Source organism: Tamandua tetradactyla, chromosome X (assembly GCF_023851605.1).
Source record: "Tamandua tetradactyla isolate mTamTet1 chromosome X, mTamTet1.pri, whole genome shotgun sequence".
Classification (NCBI taxonomy): Eukaryota; Metazoa; Chordata; class Mammalia; order Pilosa; family Myrmecophagidae; genus Tamandua; species Tamandua tetradactyla.
In genome coordinates this window covers 94,789,073-94,804,374 of record NC_135353.1, presented here as the reverse complement: position 1 = coordinate 94,804,374, position 15,302 = coordinate 94,789,073, and the positions used below count along the sequence as shown (strand labels likewise).

The window sequence follows — 15,302 nt, the reverse complement described above, 5'->3', positions numbered from 1 at the left end:
CTGCCACTGATACTTTATTAATTACATTTCTTTTCCCCCATTTGGTCAGGATGGAATTGTTGATCTCACAGTGCCGGTCTGGACTCATCCTTGTGAGTCATGTCGCACGTTGTCAGGGAGACTTTCACCCCTGGATGTCATGTGCCACTTAGGTGGGAGGGCAATGATTTTACTTGTCTTTTGAAGTGTTTTTATCTGAAAAGGATATTGAATTTTGTCGAATACTTTTTCAGCATCAATTGAGATGATCACGGGATTTTTCCCTTTCAATTTATTAGTGTGCTGTATTATATTAATTGATTTTCTTGGGTTGAACTATCCTTATATTCTTAGTGTAAACTCCACTTGATTGTGGTGTATAATTATTTTAATGTGTTGTTGGATTTTGTTTGCTAGTATTTTGTTCAGAATTTTGGCATCTATGTTCATTAGGGAGTTTGGCCTGTAATTTTCCTTTCTTATGTCATCTTTACCCAGTTTTTGGTATTAAAATGATAATAGCTTCATAAAATGAGTTAGGTATAGTTCCTTTTCCTCAATTTTTCGAGAAGTTTGAGCAGGAGTGGTGTTAGTTATTTTTGAAATGTTGGATAAAATTCCCCTTTGAAACCATCTGGCCCTGGGCTTTTCTTTGTAGGAAATTTTTTTTTATGATTGATTGAATCTCTACTTGTGATTGGATGGTTGAGATCTTTTATTTCTTCATGAGTCAGTGTTATTTGTTTGTATGTTTGTAGGAATTTGTTCCTTTCATCTAAGTTGTCTAGTTTGTTGGCACATAGTTGTTCATAGTGTCCTCATATGTTTTTTTTTTCTTCAGGGTCTGTGGCAATGACCCCCTCTCGTTTCTGACTTTGTTTATTTGCATCCTCTCTCTTTTTTTTCTTTGCAGTCTTGCTAGTGGTTCATAAATTTTATTGATTTTTTCAAAGACCCAACTTTTGGCTTTATTGATTCTTTCTATTTTATATTGTTCTCGCATTCATTCAGCTGTGCTTTAATCTTTATTTCTCTTCTTCTTTTTGCTTTGGGGGTTAGTTTGTTGTTCTTTCTCAAGTTTCCCCAGGTAGGTAGCTAAGTCCTCGATTTTTTGCTTTCTTGTTTTTTCTTTCAGTGTTTTTCTTTGGGGGGGGGGGGCATGGGCAGGCTCTGGGAATCAAACCCAGGCCTACAGCATAGCAGGCTAAAATTTTGCCACTGAGCCACCATTGCACTGTCCTTTATGGTTTTTTAATATAGGCATTTAGGGCAATAAATTCCCCTCTCAGAACAGCCTTTGCTACATCCCATATGTTCTGATACATTGTATTCTCATTTTCATTAGTCCCCAGATAGCTACTGATTTCTCTTGTAATATGTTCTTTGGCTAACTGGTTGCTTAAGTGTGTGCTATTTAATCTCCATATATTTGTGAAAGTTCTCAGTCTTTGGTGGTTATTGATATCCAGTTACATTCCATTGTGATCAGAGAAAGTGCTTTGAATAATTTCATTGTTTTTCAATTTTAAAAAACCTGTTTTTTACCCCAGCATATGATCTACCCTGGAGAATGTTCCATGAGCACTAGAGAGGAATGTATATCCTGGTGTTTTGGTGTGTAATGACCTATGTATGTCTGCTAGGTTTAATTCATTTATCAAGTTATGTAACTTCTCTATTTCCTTGTTGATCTTCTGTTTGGTTGTTCTATGTATAGAGGAGAGTGGTGTGTTGAAGTCTTTTTCCATTATTGTTGAAACATATATCACTCCCTTCAGTTTTGCCAATGTCTGTCTCAGTACTTTGGAACTCCTTGATTGGAAGCATAAATATTTCTGACTGTTATTTCTTCTTGTTATTTGTCCCTTTTATTAACATGTAGTGCCCTTCTTTGTCTCCTATGATTTCTTTACATCAAAAGTCTATTTTTTCTAATATTAGTATAGGTACTCCTTCTTTCTTTTTTTCCCAATTATTTACTTATTAATTAATATTTTTTATTTTTTTCATTTTTTTACATGGGCAGGCACTGGGAACCGAATCTGGATCTCTGGCATAGCAGGCAAGAACTCTGCCACTGTGCCACCATTGCCTGCCCTATTTATTTATTTTGAATCCACATTTGTAATTTATCTATCAATATTGCAGATAAAAGGAGCATCAGACACAAGGTTTTCACAATCACATACCCACATTGCAAAAGCTATATCATTGTACATTGATCTTCAAGAAACATAGCTACTGGAACACAGCTCTGTGGTCTCAGGCACTTCCCTCTATCCTCTCTCATCCACTATAAACTAAAAAAGGGATATTTATAAAATGCATAAGAATAACCTCCAGGATAACCTCTCGACTTTGTTTGACATCTCTCAGCCACTGACACATTATTTTGTCTCATTTCTCTCTTCCCCCTCTTGGTCGAGAATGTTTTCTCAATCCCTTGATGCTGAGACCCAGCTCATTCTAGGATTTCTGTCCCATGTTGCCATGTAGGTTTACATTCCTGGGAGTCATGTCTCATGTAGAGAGGGGGAGGGCAGTGAACTTGCTTGCCAAGTTGGCTGAGAGAGAGATAGGCCACATCTGAGCAACAAAAGAGGTTCTCTGGGGTGACTCTTAGGCATAATTTGAAGAAGGCTTAGTCTATCCTTTGCAGGGATGTGTTTCATATGAACAAAACCCAAGATTGAGGGTTCGGCCTATTGATTTGGTTGTCCCCACTGCTTCTGAGAATATCAGGGATTCTCCAAATAGGGAAGCTGAATTTTCTCCCTTTCTCCCCCAAAGGGACTTTGCAAATACTTTTATATTCACTGTTCAAATCACTCTGGGATTTATTGGGGCATCACACTAGACAAATTTACAAAATCTCATGCCCTACTCAAGCATTTATTCACGTACTTATGATGTTCAGTTAAACTGTCTATATAAGTTATATTAGGAAATGCACTAGTCAAAATATAAACTTTGTACCAAATAAACATTTTTTGCTTTAATCTCACATATAGGTTGAAGTTCTAAACTATGAATTACCATCTATTTTCAACACCCTGCAGTATTGACATTCCTTTGTTCTTCCTCATGCAAAAACATTTTTCATCTTGTACATTTAGTCACTATCATTATACACTCTAGGCATTCCTAGGTTATACCATCTCGGTCTTTATTATCTATATTCCCTTCTGGTTTCATTTGTGCCCCCAGCCCTCCTTCCTCTATCATTCTCACATTCAGCTTCATTCAGTGTACTAACATTATTGGTCTACAATTAGGTAATATTATGCTATCCATTTCTGAATTTTTATAATCGGTCCTGTTGCACAACTGGTATCCCTTTAGGTCCAATTACCCAAAATCTACCCTGTTTTTGTCTTCTGATGGCCTCTGTTATTAACCGAAATTCTCCAAGTTCATTCATTGATGTTAGTTCATGTCAGTGAGACCATACAGCATTTGTCCCTTTGTTTCAGGCTAATCTCACTCAGCATAATGTCCTCAAGGTCCATCCATGTTGTTATATGCTTCATGACTTGATTCTGTCTTACAGCTGTGTAATATTCAACCATATGTATATACCATAGCTTGTTTAGCCACTTGCCTGTTGATAGATATTTGGGCTGTTTCCATACCTTGGCAATTGTAAAGAATGCTGCTATAAACATTGGTGTGCAAATGTCCATTGTGTTCTTGCCCTCATGTCCTCTTAATAGATACCTAGCAATGGTATTGCCAGAACATTTGGCAATTCTATACTTAGCTTTCTGAGGAACTGCCAAACTGCCGTCCATAGCAGTTGTATCATTTTACATTCCCACAAACAGTGGATAAGGGTGCCTCTTTCTCCACATCCTCACCAGCACTTGTCATTTTCTGTTTTATTGATAATGTCCATTCTGGTGGGTGTGAGATGATATCTCATTGTGGTTTTGATTTGCATTTTCCTAATAGCCAGGGAAGTTTCATGTGATTTTTAGCCATTTGTATTTTTGTGTTTTCTCTTCCAATAAGTGTCTGTTCATGTCTTTTGCCCATTTTGTAATTGGGTTGTTTGTCTTTTTGTTGTTGAGTTGAAAATCTCTTTATATATTCTGGGTACTAGACCCTTATCTGATACATTGTTTCCAAATATTATCTCCCATTGTGTAGGCTGTCTTTCTACTTTCTTGACAAAGTTCTTTGATGCACCAAAGTGTTTAATTTTGAGGAGTTCCCATTTCTTTCTTTCTTTCTTCAATGCTCCTGCTTTGGGTGTAAGATCTAGGAAACCAACTCCTATGTTAAGATTTATATTTCCCTACATTTTCTTCTAAAAGTTTTATGGTCTTAGATCTAATGTCTAGGTCTTTGATCCATTTTGAGTTAATTTTGTATAGGGCGTAAGATATGGATCCTCTTTCACTCTTTTGCATGTGGATATCCAGTTCTCCAGGCACCATTTATTGAAGAGGTTGTTTTATCCCAGGAGAGTTGGCTTGACTGCCTTATCAAAGACCAATTGTCCATAGATGAGAGGGTCTATATCTGTTCTGGTTTGCTAGCTGCCAGGATGCAATATACCAGAAATGGGCTTTTAAAAAGGAGAATTTAATGAGTTTGTAGTTTGCAGTTCTAAGGCTGAGAAAATATCCTATTTAAAACAAGTCTATAGAAATGTCCAATCTAAGGCATCCAGGGAAAGATACCTTGGTTCAAGGAGGCTGATGCAGTTCAGTGTTTCTCTCTCAGCTGGAAGGGCACATGGCAAATATGATGGCATCTGCTGGCTTTCTCATGGCTCTACAAAAGGGACTGTGTCCAAAATGTTTCCTCTTTTACAGGATTCCAGTAAGAAACTCCACCTTCAATGGGTGGAGACACACCTCCATGGAAATAATCTAATCAAAAGTTACCACACACAATTGGGTGCTTCACATCTCCATGGAAACAATCAAAATGCTCCCATCCAACAATATTGAATGAGGATTAAAGGACATGGCTTTCATGGGGTTCAGCACAGATTCAAACTGGCACAATATCTGAACACTCTATTCGACTCCATTGGTCAGTATATCTATTTTTATGCCAGTACCATACTTTTTTGACCAGTGTAGCTTCATAATATGCCTTAAAGTCAGGGACTGAGAGTTCTCAGACATCATTTTTCCTTCTCAGGATATTTTTAGTTATTCGGGGCATCTGCCCTTCCATGTAAATTTGGTTATTCATTTTTATAATTCTGAAAGGTAAGTTTTTTGGATTTTAATTGGTATTGCATTTAATCTATAAATCAATTTAGGTAGAATTGACATCTTAACTATAGTCTTCCAATTCATGAACACAGTATGCCCTTCCATTTATTTAGGTATTCTGTGATTTCTTTTTAGCAATTTCTTGTAGTTTTCATTGTATAGGTCTTTTGTATCCTTAGTTAAATTTATTGCTAAATATTTTTGCTCTTTTGGTTGCAATTGTAAATGGAATTTTTTTTATTTCCCCTGCAGATTGTTCATTGCTAGTGTATAGAAACATTACAGATTTTTGAACATTGACCTTGTAACCTGCCACATTGCTGTACTCATTTACTAGCTCTAGTAGTTTTGCTGGGGATTTTTCAGGGTTTTCAACATATAGTATCATATCATCTGCAAACTGTGAGAGTTTTCCTTTCCAATTTTGATGCTTTGTATTTCTTTTTCCCATCTAATTGTTCTGACTAGAGCTTCCAACACAATGTTGAATAACTGTGGTGACAGTGGACATCCTTGTCTTGTTCCTCATCTTAGGGAAAATTTTCAGATTTTCCCCATTGAGGATGATGTTAGCTGTGGGTTTTTCATATAGTCCCTTTATCCTCTTGAGGAAGTTCCCTTCTATTCCTATTCTTTGAAGTGTTTTCAAGAAGAAAGGATGCTGAATTTTGTCAAATGCCTTTTCTGTATCAATCGAGATAATCATCTGGTTTTTCTGCTTTGCTTTGTTGATATGTTACATTAATTGATTTTCTTATGTTGAACTATCATTGCATATCTGGGATGAATCCTACTTGGTCATGGTGTATAATTCTTTTAATGTGCTGCTGGATTCGATTTGCAACAATTTGTTGAGGATTTTTGCATCTATATTCATTAAAGAGATTGGTCTGTAATTTTCTTTTCTTGTAGTATCTTTGTCTGGCTTGGGTATGAGGGGGATGTTGGCTTCATAGGATTAATTAGGTAGCCTTACCTCCTCTTCAATTTTTTCAAAGAGTTTGAGCAGGATTGGTATTAATTCTTTCTTGAATGTTTGGTAGAATTCACATGTGAAGCCATCTGGTCCTGGACTTTTCTTTTTGGGGAGTCTCTTAATGACTAATTCAATTACTTTGGTTGTGATTGGTTTGTTGAGTCATCTATTTCTTCTGGAGTCAATGTTGATTGTTCATACCTTTCTAAGAAGTTGTTCATTTCATCTACATTGTCGAGTTTATTAGCATAAAGTAGTTCATAGTATGCTTTCATTACCTCCTTTATTTCTGCAGGGTCGGTAGTTATATCTCCTCTTCTATTTCTGATTTTATTTATTTGCATCCTCTCTCTTCTTTGTTTTGTCAACCTTCCTACGGGTCCATCAATTTTATTGATTTTCTCATAGAACCAACTTCTGGTTTTGTTGATTTTCTCAATTGTTTTCATGCTCTCAATTTCAATTATTTCTGCTTTAATCTTTGTTATTTCTTTCCTTTTGCTTGCTTTGGATATAGTTTACTGTTCTTTCTCTAGTTCTTCCAAGTGAATCATTAATTCCTTGATTTTTTTCTCTTTCTTCTTTTTTGATATAGGCATTTAGGGCAATAAATTTTCCTCTTAGCACTGCCTTTGTAGCATCATATAAATTTTGATATGTTGTGCTTTCATTTTCATTTGCCTCAAGATATTTACTGATTTCTCTTGTAATTTCTTCCTTGACCCACTGGTTGTTTAAGAGTGTGTTGTTGAGCCTCCATATATCTGTCAATTTTCTGGCCCTCTGCCTATTATTGATTTCCAACTTCATTCCTTCAAAATTCAAAATCTTTTTAAATTTCTTGAGGCTTGCTTTGTGACCCAGCATATGGTCTATCCTTGAGAATGATCCATGAGCAATTGAGAAAAAGTGTACCCTGCTGTTGTGGAGTGTAATGTTCCATAAAGTCTGTTAAGTCTAGCTTATTTATTGTATTATTCTAATTCTCAATGGATTGCTTTTCTCTTGCTGCTTTCAAAATTCTATCTTTCTCTCTGACATTTGACATTCTGATTAGTAACTGTCTGGGAGTATGTCTATTTGGATCTATTCTGCTTGGGGCATGCTGCACTCCCTGGATCTGTAATTTTAAGTCTTTCATAAGAATTGGGAAGTTTTCAATGATAATTTCCTCCACTAGTTTTTCTCCTCCTTTTCCCTTTTCTTCTCCTTCTGGGACACCCATAATACATGTATTCCTGCACTTCATATTCCCTGAGTCCCTGCTCATATTTTTCCATTCTTTCCCCTATACTTTCTTTTCCTTTTAGATTTCAGATGTCCAATCCTCCAGTTCACTAATCCTGTCTTCTAGAAATCTTATGTTGTAGGTTTCCATTTGTTTTCATCTCTTCTAATGTGCCTTTCATTCCCATAAGTTCTGTGATTTGCTTCTTTGGACTTTCAATTTCTCTTTTTGTTCATCCCCTGCCTTCTTTATATCCTCCCTCAATTCATTGATTAGATTTTTGATGAGATTTTCCTTGTCTGTTCAAACATCCTGAATTAATTGTTTCAACTCCTACATCTCATTTGAATTGTTGGTTTGTTCCATTGTCTGGGCCATATCTTCAATTTTGCTAGTCTGATTTTTTTTTTTTCTAGCGTCTAGACATTTAATTTCCTTAATTAGTTTATTCTGGTGATTGTTTTCATTTTTTTTACCTAGGATTTTCTTGCTGGATGACTTTGTTGTCTATCTGTTCTTTTACATTCAGTTCAGCTTATTCTAGACCTCTAGCTTAGGTTTTGTTTAACAGATCAGAATTTTTCAGTTCTTGTTTTCTTGTTTCTTGCCCTGCCTGTATGCTGGCTTTTTTTTTCCTTTAGGAGGGTCTACTTAGGTCTTATAGACTCCAGTCAGATTTTCCCAGACCAGACTGGCCTCCTCTCAGGAAGAAAGAGTCACCTGCATCAGTTTTACCTGAGGGTGAGACCCAGAAGGTTGAAAGAGTTTCCTATGTAGCCTCTAGACTCTGTTTTTTGTATCCTGCCCAGTATGTGGTGCTTGTCTGCCTGCGGGTCCTACCAGCATAAAGTCATGTGGAATTTTAATTTCAGCAGACTCTCCCTGCTGGGGCCGTGGTTGCAAAAGAGGAAAGATTGTATGCTGGTTTTAATCGCTTCCGTTTTCCAGACCCTGGAGTCTGAATTCCTTGAGGGAGAGCTTCCACCTGAGCTGGGCCCCACCCCTCTCCTGGGGAAGGCACTGCCTCCAAGGAATTACTTTCTTTCACATGACCAGCCTCTTTGCCTCTCAGACAAGCTTCATTCCGCCCTTGCTTGTGGCAGTTGGAGCCTGAGAAGCCTGCAGTTGTATGCAAAGAACAGTCAAACCATAGAAACACAGCCAGAAAGAAGAGAAACAAAAATCCTTTTCAGAGCAGGACCCCCATTTCTTGGGTTTGCCAATCAAGGGCTTAAGTTGGTAAGATGCTTTATGTATTTCCAGGTATTATGTGCCCCCTCTTTTCCTTCAGAGCCCAGAATTTTTCAAGTAATTTGTGCCATCCAATTTGAAGAAACCTCTGGGTATTTTTTTTCTTTTTCTATCAGCCCTGTCCCCTTTGTGCTGGGGCAAAAACCAGCAACCTCAGCTTTTACTTGAGGTTGCGCTGAGCTGGGGGTCTATTTTTAGTAGTCAGAATTTGTTAATTAATTCCACAATTGGAGCTTGGTTGAGCTTAGCCCCTTGCTGTTAGTAAAATCTCTTTTCTTTCCTCTTTGGGATCCAGCCTATGGGGGGGGGGGTGCTGGCTTCTGCAGTTTAGGGGACTCACAGTTCTGTGTGGGCTCACAGCTGGACCAACTTGTCTAGACTGGTGTAGGCTATGTGTCCAGTCACTGATGTGGCCCCAGCAGTTGTTCTGTACTGTTCCTGGCTACTTACTAGCTGCTTTGGAGGATGAACTAAATTCCACACCTCACTAAGCCGCCATCTTGGACTCCCTACTGCTCTTAATCACGCTTGCTTTCTTTTCATTGCAACTTGTGTGAAACATCTTTTTCCATCATTTCATTTACAATCTATTTGAATCTTTTTGTCTAAAATGAGTCTGTTGTAAGCAGCATTTAGCTACATTATATTTCTTTATCCATTCTGTTAATCAGTATTTTAAAATTGTTTAGTCTGTTAACATTCAAAATTATTACTGAAAAAGCATTTCTTGACTCCATCATCTTATCTTTTGGATTTTATTTGTCTGATCTGTATGTTATTTTCCCTCTTTCTCTTTTTATCCTTTAAGCCACCCTTACTCATACTCTTCAGTTTTGTGGCCTCTTCCAGATCTCCCTCTCCTGCATTTTTTTTTCAACCAGCAGAATTCCTTCTAATATTTTTTTGTATGGCTTGTCTCTTGTTGACAAATTCTTTCAGGATTTGTTTATCTGTGAAAATTTAATCTCTTCCTCTTTCCTTTTGAAAGACAATTTGGCTGGGTGCAGAATACTTGGCTGGAAGTCTTTATCTTTCCGGATCTTAAATACATCATACCACTGACTTCCCACCTGCATAGTGCCTGTTGAGTAGTCTGAACTCAGTCTTATGTGGTTATCCTTGGATGTAGTAGAGTGTTTTTCACTTGCCTCCTTCAGGATTTTCTGCTTCTCTTCAACCTTTGACAGAATGATTAGTATGTATCTTGCAGAAGGCCAATTTGGATTAATTATATTTTTAGTTCATTGAGCTTCTTTGATTTGTATATTTATATATTCTATAAGGATTAGGAAGTTTTCCCCCATTATGTCCTTCTCTAATATTCCTAGCCCTTTACTCTTCTGTTCTTCTTCTGGGACGCTGATGAGTCTTATATTTGTGCACTTTGTTGTGTCTATCATTTCCCTGAGATCCAATTTAAATTTCTCCATCTTTTTTTCATTTGCTCTTTTGTGTGTTAAAAATCAGTTGTCCTGTCTTCTAGTTCTTTTATTCTTTCTTCTGCCTCTTTAAATCTGCTGTTATGTACATCCAGTATATTTTTATTTGGTCTTTAGCATCTTTAATCTCTGTGATATCTGCTATTTTTCTATTTATTCTTTCAAATTCCTCTTTATGCTCTTCTAGTGTCTTCTTGGTCTCTTTTATGTCATGAGCCATCCCTCTGATTTTATTTAATAAAGTCATATGAACACCTTGATTAGTTGTTCCAAAGTGTGTGTTCTCCAGTGTTTTAATTGGGTCATCAGACTGGGCTTTATTTGTCCACATCTTCATATGGTTTATGATCTTCTATTGTCTTTGCAGCATGTAAATATCTGGATAGGGTTACTTTAGATGTTGATTTCCTTCAATAATCCAAAGCTTTTTATTTGCAGGACAGCTGTGGAGCAGGATGTGGGGCATGGGGAGGGGCACAACATTGCAGTGATGGGCTGCAGTGCAGGTATATGCACAGGTCCGGGACTCTACGCTGATGCTTAGTAGTCCCCATCTCCCTGTCTGGCCACTCCTGTTGTCTCCAGGCCTCTGTCTGTAAATCAAGGATTGATTTTTGGGTTCTTAATTCTATTCTGTTCTGTCTATATGTCTGTCCTTTTTCCAGTACTATGCTGATTTGATTACTGTGGCTTTGTAAAATGTTTTAAAATTGGGAAGTCTGATTCCTCCAACTTCATTCTTCTTTCTCAACATGGCATCAGCTCTTTGAGTCCCCTTACTATTCCATATAAATCTGATGATTTGCTTTTCCATTTGTGCAAACAAGGTTGTTGGAAATTTGGTTGGGATTGCATTGAACTTATATGTTGCTTTGTGTAGTTTTGGCATTTCAATATTTAGTTCTCCAATGCATGAATATGGAATGCCCTTCCACTTACTTAAGTATTCTTTGCTCTTTTTAGCACTGTTTTGTAGTTGTCTTATTGGAATGTTTGATAGAATTACCCTGTGAAACCATGTGGTCCCTGGATTTCCTTTGTTGAGAGGTTCAGATGGCTGATTCAATCTGTTTACTAATAATTGACTTGTAATCTTATATTACTTCTTGCATCAATATAGGTAATTTGTGTGTTTCTAAGTATCTGTCCATTTCATCTAGATTATCTAATTTATTTGCATGCAGTTGTTCATAGTATCATCATCCTTTGAATTCATCAGAGATAGTAGTAATGTTCAACTTTTCATTCTGATTTTAATGAATTGTATGCTTTCTCCTTTTTTTGTCTAGTTAATGACTTGTAATTTTTCTTATCTTTTCAAAGAATTAATTTTGTTTCTGTTGTCTCCATTGTCTTAATGTATTCTATTTCATTTATCATTTTATCTTCTAACTTTCCTTCTAGTAACATATATGACCCAATAACACTCACTGACATGATTCACTGTGTTAATTACACTCACAATAATTTGCTACTATCACCAATGTCCATTTCCAAACATTTACAATCAATTTAAATATAAATTACACACAGATGAAGAATTGTTCCCCATTATCTGTCCCCATTCTATCACATTTTAACATATATTCTAGATTCTGACTCTATAACTTCATTGTAATGAGTTCAAATCAGTGAGATCACACTATAATTGTCCTTTTGTGTCTTGCTTATTTAACTCCATATAATAACCCTAAGATTCATTCGTGTGGTTACATTCTCATCCCTTCTTACTGCTGAGTATTGCATATATATATACACATATGTATAAGAGGTATGCAGATGAAAGAAATAAAAGGCATTCAAATTGGAAAGGAAGAAGCAAAAGTGCACTATTTGCAGATGACATAATTATATGTACAGGAAGTCCTGAAAAACTGCAACAAAGCTACTAGAGCTATTAAACAAGTTCGTCAAAGCGGCAGGATAGATGAGCAACATGAAAAAATATCAGTGATTCTTCTACATGCTAGGAATGAGCAACTGAGGAGGAAATCAAGATAAATATGCCCCTTACAATAAACTTAAAAATAAAATATTCGGGAGTAAATTTAACCACATGCATAAAGGACCTACGCAGAAAACTACAAAACATTGTTTAAAACATCAAAGAAGACCTATAGAAATGTAAAGACATTCTGTCTTCATGGGTAAGAAAATATCATTAAGATATTAATTCTAGTCTATTGATTTACAGATTCAATATAATCCCAACCAAGATTCCATCAGCCTACTTTGTGGAAATGGCAAACCCAATTATCAAATTTATTTTGAAGGGTAAGAAACCCCAGATAACCAAAAACTTCTGGAAAAAGAACAAAACTAGAGTACTTACACTTCCTTATTTAAAGCATACTACAAAGCTACAGTGGTTAAAATACCATGGTACAGGCACAATGGTCAATATATTGACTAATGGAATAGATTTGAAAATTCAGAAATAGACCCTTATATTTATAGTCAATTGCTATTTTGCAAGGCTGCCAAGTCCACTCAATTGGAGAAGAATAGTCTCTCCAAAAAATGGTGCTAGGAGGACTGGATATCCATATGAAAAATGAATAAAAGAGGACACCTATCTTACACCTTATATAATAATTAACTCAAACTGAATCGAAGACTTAATTATAAGGACTAAGATTGTAAAACTCCTAGAAGAAAGTGTATGAAATCATCTTCAAGATGTGGTAGGCAATGGTTCCTAGATTTTATACCTGAAACACGAGCAATGAAAGAAGAAACAGATATATGGAACCTCCTCCAAATTGAAAAACTTTTGTGCTTCAAAATCTTCGTCAAAAAAATGTAAAAGCAACTTACTCCATGGGAGGAAACATTTTGTAACCACATATCTCATAATATTTTAATATCCTGTATATAGATAGAAGTTCCATAACTCAACAATAAAAAAAAGCCCAAGTTAAAAATTGGCAAAAGAATTGAATAGACATTTTTCCAAAGAGGAAATACAAATAGCTAAAAAGCAGATGAAAAGATGCTCAACATCCCTAGCTGTTTGGGAAATGCAAATCATACTCCAGTGAAATATCATTTCATGCCGTCTAGAACAGCCCCTATTATAAAACAGAGAACTACAAGTGTTGGAAACAATCTGGAGAGGCAGAAACACTTATTCACTGCTGGTGGGAATATACAATGGTGCAGATACCATGGAAGACCATTTGGCAGTTCCTCAGGAAGCTGAACATTGAATTGCCATGTGATCTGGCAATCCCATTACTAGTTATATACCAAGAAGTACTAAAAGCAGGGTGTCAAAAAATATTTGCACAATGATATTGATAGTGGCATTATTCACAATTTCCCAAAACATGGGAAACAACCCAAGTTCCATCAACCAAAGAATTGATAAACAAAATATGGCATATACATATGATGGAACATTATTCAGCTGTAAAAAGGAATGAAGTTCTGATGCATGCATAAACTTGGGTAAATCTTGAGGATGTTATGTTGAGTAAAATAAGCTACACATAAAATGACACAAATTGTAGGATTTCACTGTTATGAAATAATTATATTTGGCTAATTTATGGAGTTAGATGCTATAATATGTTATGAGGAGATAGACTGGGGTTAGGGAATTGGAAGTTGGTGCATAACTTGTACATATTTCTATATAGGCTGATGGTAAAGGTTTAGAAATGGCTGGTGGTGAAAGTAGCACATTTTTGTGAGTGTTGTCAACACTGCTGAACTGTATAGGTGTATATGGTTAAAATGAGAAACTTTAGGATGTATATGTTATGAGAATAAAAATTGAAGGATAAAACATAGGACTGTACAACACAGTGAATTCTATTTTAGATGAAGGGCCATAGTTATTACAAGTGGAAGAATGTCCTATCATGAATTAAAACAAATTTAAAATGCTAGTATAATGTGTTAATAATAGGGAAATACATGGAAAAATAAACTTAATGATAATATGGATGACATTATTAATATTACTTTAGTAATTTTTCATTAATTGTAACAAACATAAGTACTGTTAAAATATATTACAATTATTAAAAAGTGCTATTAAAAATTGTAACAGTTGTTCCACACCAATGCAACATGTTGGTGGGGTGGGATATAGAAATTCTGTACTTTGTGCATGATCATTCTGTAAACTCACAACTTCTGTAATAAAAATTAAATAAAATATCAGTATGGTACTGACACAAGAACAGACTTATAGACCAATGGAATCAACTTGAGAGGTTACAAATAAGCTGTCATATTCATGGCCAATTTATTTATTTATTTATTGCCAATTTATTTTTTTTTAAGATTAAAGAGAACATTTTTTTCAGTCACAAAATAGCTCATTATTTTAATATTTTAAGTTTGGGGTCATGTTGGGTCTTTGGTCCCTTTTGAAATTCTTTTCAGGAATTTTCTCTTTATGGTATAGTTTTCTTTTGAAAATATATATTTGTTATGCTTAACCCCTGTTAAAACTTTATTTGTAAATAGAACCTAAGGATATGACTATGAGGGCAAAATTACCAAAATGACATCAATGTTATGAAAAGCCACTTTTTTTGGCTGCCTCGTTTATTTGCTATGCTTTGGGAGAATGATTAAGTCCCACCATAATCTATAAGAGCTGACAAATTTTAGTCAAAGACTAGGATATAACTAACAGAACAAATAATATGATTTGATAGTTAACAATTCAGTTATTTATATTGTACAATATAACTTTATTAACAAAATCTTAAGAAAATGCTTCTGCTTTTATAACTACTATACCTGATTTTAGATTACCTTGGCTTTCATGTTCATATTTAGATCTTTTTAGCTCAAACCTAAAACAAGTTCTATGTTCTTATGTGATTATTAAAGATAATCTGTTTCTATTAGGAGGAAATAAAATAATTGAAAAAAGGACTGGAAAATTTTGACCTGTCATTTTTTGAAGAAATTGAAGATCTGAAGCATAATTGTAAGGAAGAAGTGAAAAAGATATTCTCTTAGAAGAGAAGATTAAAAAGCTTGATGCACAATTTGGAGCTGAATCAAGTCGCCCTTTTGATGATTCAGAACGGTTTGAAGATGAAGAAGAAAGCCCTCTTAATTTTCCTATTCATTAATGACCACCTGCTGGTAATGCAGCTTTACCCAGCTGTTTTCTAACATTTTAAGTTAAAAACTCCATCAAGAAAATCAAGCAAGTCTGTGAACTATGGAAT

At 35.5% G+C, this 15,302-nt stretch overlaps 1 protein-coding gene across 4 annotated transcripts in view; it reads right to left on the bottom strand.

The window, feature by feature from the left end:
• ZDHHC15 (zDHHC palmitoyltransferase 15) overlaps positions 1-15,302 on the bottom strand; it is a 279,992-nt gene that overhangs the window by 175,902 nt on the left and 88,788 nt on the right. The window lies entirely within an intron of this gene.